At 39.9% G+C, this 10437-nt stretch overlaps 1 protein-coding gene across 1 annotated transcript in view; it reads right to left on the reverse strand.

The window, feature by feature from the left end:
• Window positions 1–10437, reverse strand: part of mtnr1c (melatonin receptor 1C) — a 23629-nt gene that overhangs the window by 11971 nt on the left and 1221 nt on the right. The gene's annotated exons all lie outside the window — the stretch shown is intronic.

Genomic DNA, 10437 nt, shown 5'->3' on the forward strand with positions numbered 1-10437 from the left:
CACACACACACACAAAATAAAAATATAAACACTCACAAAAAGTGGTACCTGCTGGCTTCAATTCACAATAAATAGGTGGGAACAGTTGCTTTAATAATAGAATTAATGCTGGGCAAAGATAAAAAAAACATAATTGCGATTATTCTCAAGACATGTTTGTGTTAAACCACAATTAATCTCAACATTTCCCACAAAATTAAATTATGATTCAACGATGTTCAAAGCAGTTTTAAGGTATTGTTTTATATACTGTAAAAATGGTTCAATGCATTTTCAAAAACTTTCAACAAAGAAGGCTTGTCTTGCTTTCTTCTCACACTCTGTGTCCAGTCTCRTCTGCAGAACCCTAACTCTCAGTTTGTTATATGGTGGGAGATTAGAATCAACAGTGTATTTGGATTTTAAGTGATATTTCAGGCTCATCCTACTTCATTAATAAGAGAGTTCAGTGTTGTGGTGCTTACAGAAAACTTTACATCAACTGGGAAGGATCATAAAATAAAAATGCTTGAAAAAGTTTGGTGTCTTTCTCCATGTTTTCATGACCGCTACACATCTGCAGCTCTACAAAAGCCAGGCTCTCTGTGGAAATAATGGCCATCTTTAGCCAATAGTGATTAAGACCACTGAGTTCATCTGTGTATGTAAGCATGTGTGTTCATGTTCAGTCAGTAACAGTATTAAAAATAAAGAAAAAAGCTAAGAGCAATAGCATGCATTAAAAAATGGTCACCGTTACGCATCTTCTGCGTTAAGGGCTCGACACTCGGGAGGCGGCGTCGCTCGCTCTCCATTCATTTCCTATGGAGCCTGTGCGGTGAGGCGACAATCTCTTGCCCTCCTCCAGCCAAGCGACCGGCAAAAATAGTGCATGTGAAATTTCACGCTCGTACACGTAGACGTGCACACGCGAGCTTGCGACGCGACATATAAAAGTTGAAAAATGTTCAACTTTTGTCGCTGTCGCTTAGCGTACAACCAATCAGCGAGGGTTTCATYAACTGACCAATGAGAGGAGAGTACGCTACACACTGCAGTTAGCTAACACTTTCACCAAGTGATTACTAAAAAAGGCAGCTTTGTGGGAATTTATTGGCACCAGGGTGAAGTTTATGGTAAGTTTTTCCTCATAAAACTGTATCTTGATGTGTGTTTGTTTTTCAATATCATCAGCATCGCAAGATTTGTTTAGTTTACACGTCTGTAATGCACACCCACCTTCAGAGTCAAGAACCAATCAAATTTTGTGAAGACAAGCGACCTGAGAGCGTGATTCGCAACGCTGCAATCGCTATCGTGTCCCGTGTGTCGGGTTTCACCCTGGCTGCGATGACAGCCGTTAATCTCTGTAGTTTGTCGCTGCCCGTGTGTCGAGCCCTTTAATGCTAAACTCATTAACCCTGTGCTCATTTTAATAAATGGTCAATATAGAAGTGAACTCCTTTTTTATTCACAGACATAACTATACTTTTTTTATCTTCAGGTATTTTATAGTGGATGAGGTTAGCCTTGTAAAAAAAATCCCTTGGTCTACACTTTGCTTCGTACAGAGGGTCTGGACTCTTTGCTAGAAGCAATTGTCTACTGGAGGCGTGGACTCTGTCGAAGTTTTAAATGATTGTATCTGATTTAACCAGTCGCTAGYGTCTGGCCTTGACGTAGTGCGTCAGCTCCACGGTGAAGGAAGCTATGCTAAGTAGCTAATCGAAAATTGCGTACGCCGTAAACAACCATCCCCTACTGGGCAGAAAGAAGTACCGAGCCAAACAAGACGGCTGTAAATGAGAGCTGCAGGCTGTGTGAGACAAATTTAATTTAATTAGGAAGCCTTGTCAACACAGACTGGTGTCATTCACTTCCTCCGCTGCCATTGTTAAACTACAGGCAGAGTAAAACAGCTAGTAGGTTCACAACTCCTACTTCGGTTCGCTCATTGGTCGGGTTAAAATTCTACCGGAGGAATCCTTGTCGAAGGGAGAAAGACCAGATGGAGCAGAAGGGAGTAGGAAGGTGTTATGGATTAATTATACATATCTGTTCTACCTTGACACTGTCCGGTTACTATATCTTCTTATAACCAGTTTTCAGCTGCAAATCTGTTTTGGCCCAGACAACAGGACTCCGGACAGACCTCTCTTGTTTGATAAGAAACTCTTTGAGCTGAGAGTTCTGTGATTGGCTGGGCAGTACATTCGTCAATCTGTGATTGGTTGTAAACTGTCACATGGTGTTAACATAATGTTATATCACTGGCTGTTTCCGCTGACGAAGGCAGCCACAAGCCCGACAGACTTCGTGATTGACGTCTGTTTGTTTTGTAGCTCAAGATTAAATCATTATGGCGACCATACACACAGACTTTCTGTGCATTTATTCCAACGTGTTTCTGCATTCTTGATAAACTTGCAACGACAGAAGGCAATGGTCTAGAAATACAGAGTTTTCGATTAAAAATTAGATTTTATCTGAGCAAGAACATGATAGACCAATTCAGCTAGATTTAACCTAAAATCTGCATCATTTTCAGGCTGCATATTCAATGCAAACACCCTGAGTGTCCATGAATCAGTCTAAATCAATTATTCTTCTCTTTGTATAGATACCAGCGTTACTCCAAACAGATCTAGTCAACGTCTGTTTTTATTTTTACACCTGTCTTTGCCAAGCTCTTTAGAACAGACGTGGCACAGCAGCTGAACAGCTAACCAACATCTGAGGTTTTATTTTATGTTTTTTTAAGGGGAGATAGCTGTATAAAGAGAGGATAAATTATGTGGATTTAAGAGAAGGGGATTAACAAAAGACAAAGCCTTGCCAGCCAATTCTCCTCTCAGTCTCCGCATTTCCACACGGCTGTAAAACACACGTGTTTCTGCGTCCCACCGTCTGCATTTCATCACTCTCACCTCTCAGACTGGAAACCTGACACACTGTACTGCGCTTTGATTTCCCAGCTATATATAAACATCTTTGAAGGAAATATGAATTCCAGATTTAAATTGGAAAAAAAAAAAAAACAATTGCTGGCATCTTTCTGTTGGCAACAAGAGGCTCATTTACAAGCCCTCATCTCAACTTGCATTACAATCGAACGAGTCAAGACGTGATAAACAGGCAACAACAACCTTTCAGCAAGGACATGAGCGCTGATGAAAGAGCGGTGACGACTGCATAAACTTGTGATCAAGGCGGGCCATGGGGATTAAGAGAAGTTAAATTGACGTGAGCTGCCTTTTGGTGGCACAGCCTGCCATGAACTCAGCCAAAAACAGCCCCGTCGTCACTGGAGGCTGTCGACAAATCGGAACGCTTGCGTCTGAGAGAGAAGGAAAGACTCCCGGGGCCCTGGAGAGAAAACGGACCATCAGGACGCAGGCGGGATCTGGGGCGGCGCTCGTTCAGAAAATGCAAGGGGATGAAGCAAAAGATCCGTTTCCAGATGAAGATTTGATGCAATGCAAACATGAGATTTAGCTAAGTGCGATCACATCAGATCGTCTTAATCTGATCAAATGTCCATATTCCCGGTTACCACAATAAAAGAAAATGTCATCTGCTATTTTTGTTGACGGGGAGAAAAAGACATGTTTAATGTAGTGTGCAAAGTGATATTCCCCATGGATCTGTGCTGTCAATTTAAATTGGCTTCTGGTCTGACTCACCAAGTCCACTGACTCAATTAACCCGCACTCAGGAGTTKTTTTTTTTCTTTTTCTTTAAAGAAGTGGGGTTCATAGAAGGATGTAACGCATGATTTCACAGAATTCAAGTCCATCTTCAGCTTTACCCACCCCGTGACCCCCACAGCTCTCCACTCGAAAACTAAACGCACAATGGCTCACACACTGTTTTTTTTTATCCATCTGCTCCCTCCATCCTTCTCGCTTGCATTTTGTGAGGATATTTTTAGTCCGGTTAACCCCAGTGGAAAACTCGATTGCTAACATCCCATTGGCATCCCTTTAGAGCAGCTTCAGAGTAGATCCTAGAACATTTGCACACTTGAATAATTTTGTAAAACAGGACAAGGGAAGAAAAATAAATAAATAACAGGAAGCAAGAGTACCAGTTCTTGTTTGGTAGCTGATAAAAATTTCCCTAAGATGTACCGGCAGCTACTGTCTGTGTTTGATGTGGTGGATGGCGAAGGGATGTGCGGAAGCAGCAGCATGTAGAGCGAGTGAGCTGATGTGAAGTCGGGTGGAAAGGTCCTGCTGTCGTGTGTGCTGGGCAACAAAACCAGCAGCCTAAAAAAAATAAAACCTGGAACAGAGAAAGAGATTGGGAGAACATTTCCAGCAATTTTAACTTCAACGAAAAATAATAATAATAATAATAATAAATGTGTAAACATAACCTTTCTAAGTATGGCTTTACTTTCTGTGGGTCCAAATCGTAACCTTTTGTGTTTTTAAAGAATGCCAGCGGTGTAAAATGCACCTCACAGCACAGCCATCTATCACAGAAATGGATTTTCGTGGCACACAGCCATTCGGAGCTCCTCAACTGTGTCCGGTGCTTTTTTTTTTTTTACTTTGAAACGTTACAATTAAACTTTAATACAAAGGGAGCCCAAACTATAAATAAATTGTTAAAACCATAGTGGGAGCCTGTAGATCGGCTAAAACAATTTCAGTCACTTAGAGTGATAGTTCAAATCTTCTGAAGTGGACTTCTGAGGAAATCTTATTCATACGGTTATTTTCTTAACCTGCTTTTCCGTGCAGAGTAGCAGCAATGGTGCCAGCAATTACACAAAAGGCGAGGTACACCCTGAACAGGTGGACCACATTGAGACAAGTGACAGACATCCATCACGCTCACCTAGAGACACTTCAGAGCTTTAAAGGCACAGTGTGTAGGATTTTGTCAATWMTTTTAGCCGAAATTGAGATAATCACTAATGACAAGAATAAAAAACACATCTAATCATTGCAGACAAAGACCTTGTTTTATTATTTTTACCTTATAAAAAGCTGTTTATATCTCCATGGTCGCGGGTCGCCACTACAGGCAGGTGCCATCTTGTCTACGAAGGCTCATGAAGGACAAACTGCGGTGGCGGTGTCAAAAACGGTTTTAGTTGAAATACTATACATGTAATATTTGTTGTCTGTCATTGTAGCTGGGATAATTTTACTTATTAAAGCTCATAATCTTACCACTTGAAACATCACTAGCCCTGAAGCTGCTGGTAGACATCGCGGTTGGAATTATCAAAGGTTTTTGACACCTGAGAGACACCGTAGCAACTCCTTTGTGTTTGGAAGCGGGGGGGGGGGTGGGGGGAGGACCAGGGAGGATGATTCAACCACTCAACCACTAGATGTYGCTGAAAACAACAAATCCTACACACTGTRCCTTTTAATTATCAATAAATTAACATGCATGCTTTTGGTTTGTGAGAGGAAACTCCCCAGAGATAATCCATGGACGAACATGAAACTGCACAGAAAGTCTACAGAAGGGTTTTGAACCTGCAATCTTATTGCTATGAGGTAAACAGCTTGTGTGAGCTAATGCCTTCACTTGAACCAGCTTGACAAGCTAAAAKCTACGCCAAACAAACCAAGACTGAAGTGGATTTCTGTTGTCTTAGGACTACAAAATACAGCTGGTACTTACCAAGCACCCCATAAGTGGCTGGTACACACAAGCCAAATACCTGGTAAGTACAGTGAACAGTATGTTATACACTTACATTGCCCTTATTTTCACACTACATGGTCATTTTAGCATAAAATACCTGAKATCTCTGATTAAAATGCTTAAGACTACACCAAGAGTGCTATAGCTAAATGCAACTCCCACTCGCAAAAAACCATAAACTAAATAAACATAAACTAACTAAATATATTTAATGTTAATGCACAATAATTTGCTTAAAGCATTAAAACTATTAAAGTCAACAGTCAGTCTGAACCAAAACTCTCTGAAGGTAACCATTATAGATAAAGCTGCAGCTGATTATCCACTAGGGTCAATCCAATTCAACATGCCTAACACAACCCAGTGAATCTAGAGCAAAGTTGTGGTATGAGGTTCTAGCAGGAGTATGAATGTATTGTTGAAGGGAAAGGTTTTACTTTTGACTTCTAAACTGCCACAGAGGGGTTTAATGGGCTAGGATGATAAACACCTGGTGAGAGAGAGTGTGGCAGGATCTAAATGGAGGAAAACGGAAGTGACGAAATAGGGAAAAACAAAAAGATCAGATGAAAACACAAGAACACCCAAAACATTTTAACCAAAAGAGCATAAACCATAACAAAATTGACAAAAAATGTAACCAAAATCCAGAGATACTGACATTCAGAGTGCTAACAGAGAACACTAATCGTCATACCTTTTACTGACATTGAGCTTCTTTTTGAGGTTTGACCAAAAAATGGCTACAATTCCATCTTTTCTTAACGTTTGATCATTTTTGTTCAAAAACTCAGCGGACAAAGTGCATTCCTTAAAGGAACATTAATATTTTGTTGGCACATGGTCTTGGCCGAGTCTTTATCTCATCTGGGATAGCCTAGCTAACAGCTAAAGTTTAGTTAACCAAAACAAAACTCTGTTTACAGCAGGTAGGGTTTCGTTCATAACCTTCCTACAGGGAGTTCGTAATCTGAAACGATCTGAAGTTTCAGGTTACATCTCATACATGCTAACCAGGAAAAACACCTCTGCTCTGTGCGATGGGAGCTGTCAGTCTGCCCAATTAGAGCCGAGGAACAGYGAGATCTGCAATCACAGCAGTGTCCACTGTCGAGTAGCGTGAGGCCACTCACTCCTGCCTTATTGTTTGAGACCGCTCGACTATGTCATTTCTGCAAAGCAAAWAAATAAATAAATAAATCACATTAAATTCAATGGGGCTTCTAAATTTCGTGCCAAACTGCTTCCTGTCTGAGTCAATCAGCTGTGTTATGTAAAGTATTCGAAAGTGTAATTAAGAGCTCATTATTGCAACGTGGCAGCTTCGCTCACATGTTCTCRTTAGCATTTATGCGGTGACAGTCAAGCTTATAGGCCTGAGCAGAGGGAAAGGGGTTTTTCTGGGTGCACGCCACTCGTACCTCAGAGTTCAAAGTGRCACGACAACAAATACACAGATCTTGTAGCTCTCTGCTCTGCKTTGTATCTTGTGAAAGATTCCTGAAAGCACATTTCTGTTCAGTTGTTTTCTTCTTCTATAAAGGAAAAAATAAATAAAGAAAAATCATGAGGTTTGGCACTAGAAATGACAAATGGGCGTCTAAATTCCGTGTGACTGCAGAACAAAATATGTATTATGTGCTTTGCATATATTTTTTCAGCAAGGCATATTTAAACAAGGCGTTCATTGCTGAAATGTTTCAATCTTTTGATTTTTGTTGCTGCTCTTATTTCTTTACAACTCTAGCTGTAAATATATCGAATAATATTTTTTTATTATTTTATTTTATTTTTTTATAGGAGAACATGACATAAACTGCAGCACACATCATTTTTTCGCCGCACAGTAAAGGTGATTTACAGTGGCATTTGATTCGGGACTTTAGAAAACTGGATTCAGCCACAGAGGAGTGACAAATTAAAAGAAAAAAGACTGGAATCCTTGACCCGAACATTAAGAGGTCGTTTTATTTGTGTGGCATTTTCCTGCACCAGTTTGGTCCCATTTGCCCTCTCAGAGGAGAAAATTAACTCAGTTTATTTCATTTCTACCATACGAGTATATATTTTGAATCTATTTTTTTCCCTGTAAAATACAAAAAATGTCAAGGTCATGAAGCACAATGTGTTCATTCATCTTAAAACAGTTATAGTTACAAAAATTCACAGTGGTTTACACAAGCATTAGTTTATCAATATTTTTATTGTCAGTTTTACTGTACACAGAAATGATCTGATTTTCTGACAGGAAGTGCCTCAAACTGTTCTAGAAGTGCTACAGTTAGCTGCTGCTGCTACATGAGAGCTTACTGTGCAATGTTGTAAAAATAAATAAATTCAAAATAAAAATAAATAATTCATAGTACACCAATATATACGGTATATAACAGACTCACCTTTAAAAAAAATAAGTAATCTCTCACACCTAATATTTTAGCATTGACCCTAACATTTATTTACATTTGACCAATGCTAAAATATTAGATGTGACAGGTTACTTACAATGTTAGGTTTTGTCAGTGTTTTTTTAGTGTACCATTTTAAAATCTTTGAGAGTAGATCTTTAGGATCAGGGCCATGCAGAGACCACTAAAGGGGCAGGTGCACAAAGTAAAAAAAGGGCACGAATAAAGATGGTAAACATTCACTTTGGTTTTGCTCAGACTGTTAGCTCGTCAGAGCTTAGAATTACTTTTTATTTCTCCAAACTGATGTCATTTAAATGATCTACAACAGGTGAGATATTAATTGTTCAGAACTATTCCACAGGACCCGACTTCACAGAAATGAACTCTCCTGGTGGAAGAATAACGACCGACAGCTCTTGAAACTCACTTCAAAACTATCATCACGAAGCTGCTCATATGGTAACGTTTTGTAAATATACAAATTATTTCATTATAGCTTTGCACCTACATGGAAATAGTTTTTTAGACTGGTATCTTTTAAAACAAGTTCCGGTTTTGACAGAGAATATCTTAAAATRCCATCCTTGTGTTTTCATGTAGCGTGCCAAAACACAACCGCTGAAAAACAAAAATGTCRTAGCTTTACTTCTGCTTGAACCTTTGACCCCAGCACATCATCTTCTGTTTGAACTATAATTGACAACTCAGTTTTTGAGCTTCATGCATGCTCCACAACTTGTTTCCTGGGTTTGGTGCAATTCCATTGCATCGTTACAGCACCACATACAGGCCTGGCATAGTTACCACAACACATAGATGAATACATTTCTGAAAACAATGTCGTATTTATAAAGTTTTTTTTTTATAAGACAGAAGATTGCTTTGTTAAAACTATTTCTGTGAGATGACCTGAAAATGAGAGAATGACTTTTTGTGGAAGATCATCCTTTGGCCTGAATAAAGTTCCAAAAAGATAAAAATAAACATCCAAATTCAGTCCGACAGCCCATGATGAGTTTGGTTTAGTCTCTAACAGTACAGCCTTACAAATGTGATCCGAGATGAGTGTTGAATATGATTTTACCAGCTTCAAACTTTTATTTATTTTTGTGTCGGTTGTATTAAATGAAATAAAGGCTTTAAGTGAAAAATTAATCATTCCAGTTTTTCAGAATGCCCTTAGTGACAAGGTTTCAGAAAGTGTTTTTTAAGCCTTAATTCTTAAATCAGGTAATTAATCAGTCCACTGTATATTTATTTTTCTACATAAAATTAATTTGTTTTTCACTGTATAATGAAAGACAACAAAATAAAGAATAAGAATGTGTCAGTTAAAATAGGGAACATAAACAGACACAAAAATAGAATGAAGAGTTCACTAATAATAATTATAATTCAATGTGTGGTGTGTCGAGGAAACTTGTAAAATGTGTCAACACATTTTATTGCACTTCAGGGTAAGACTTCAACTTCTAAAAGCTGAAAAATTGCAAATGTGTCCTTTTGCTTTTCACAGAAGATGGCAGAAAAATAAAACACACCCGAAGGAAAACAGAGCTGGTATTTTACCTGAATACCTTTACAAAGCAGGACACACTGGACAGTTTCTCGTCTGTACTTATTTTGGGAACCGTGGAGCAGGAGGTGTCAGAGACTCTAATCTGAAAAGACGGGGTTGTGGTGAAAAGACATGAGCAAAGTAATAAAAGCTGCTCACCTCTCCAGTCAGCGCGTTGCAGTGAGGGGGAGGGGGGCAGGGGGAGAAAATGTATGGGTGGTCAAAGGGTGCTGACATAAAACATGTAGGAATGGTCAGAGGAGGCAGGAGGCAGCAGCAGCTCCTCTCACCTTGTTCTGTCTGGAGTGTGTGTGTGTGTGTGTGTGTGTGTGTGTGTGTGTGTGTGTGTGTGGGGTGGCTTCAGGTCATGATAGGGGGGATTTAATCTTGGGCCAAGGGCAAGGGCTGAATGGAAAGGGGGCGTTTAATCTAGAGTGCAAGGCTGCAGAAACTGAGACTGCGTGTGTGTGTGTGTGAGGCCTTGTTTTTCCTACATCGTGGGGCCCAGTTTTAAGGAAAACGCAGCCCCGTGGGGACCGGGTGCTCCTTGTGGGGCCCAAAGCCTGGGCCGCACAACTTCGGAGGCTGATTTTGGGGTGTGGGGGTTGGGTTTAGGACCAAGGTGTGAATTGAGTTTAGGTTAGTTTTAGGGTCAGGTAGGTACCTGTGAGGTTAGCCTTAGGGTTTGTGGTCAGGGTTAGGTTATAAAATTAAAAAAAAAGAGGAATGGAATTCAATGGAAAGTCCCCACAAGGATAGAGAGACATTGTGTGTGTGTGTGTGTGTGTGTGTGTGTGTGTGTGTGTGTGTGTGTGTGTGTGT

This window comes from Austrofundulus limnaeus, unplaced genomic scaffold (assembly GCF_001266775.1).
Source record: "Austrofundulus limnaeus strain Quisiro unplaced genomic scaffold, Austrofundulus_limnaeus-1.0 Scaffold34, whole genome shotgun sequence".
Lineage (NCBI taxonomy): Eukaryota > Metazoa > Chordata > Actinopteri > Cyprinodontiformes > Rivulidae > Austrofundulus > Austrofundulus limnaeus.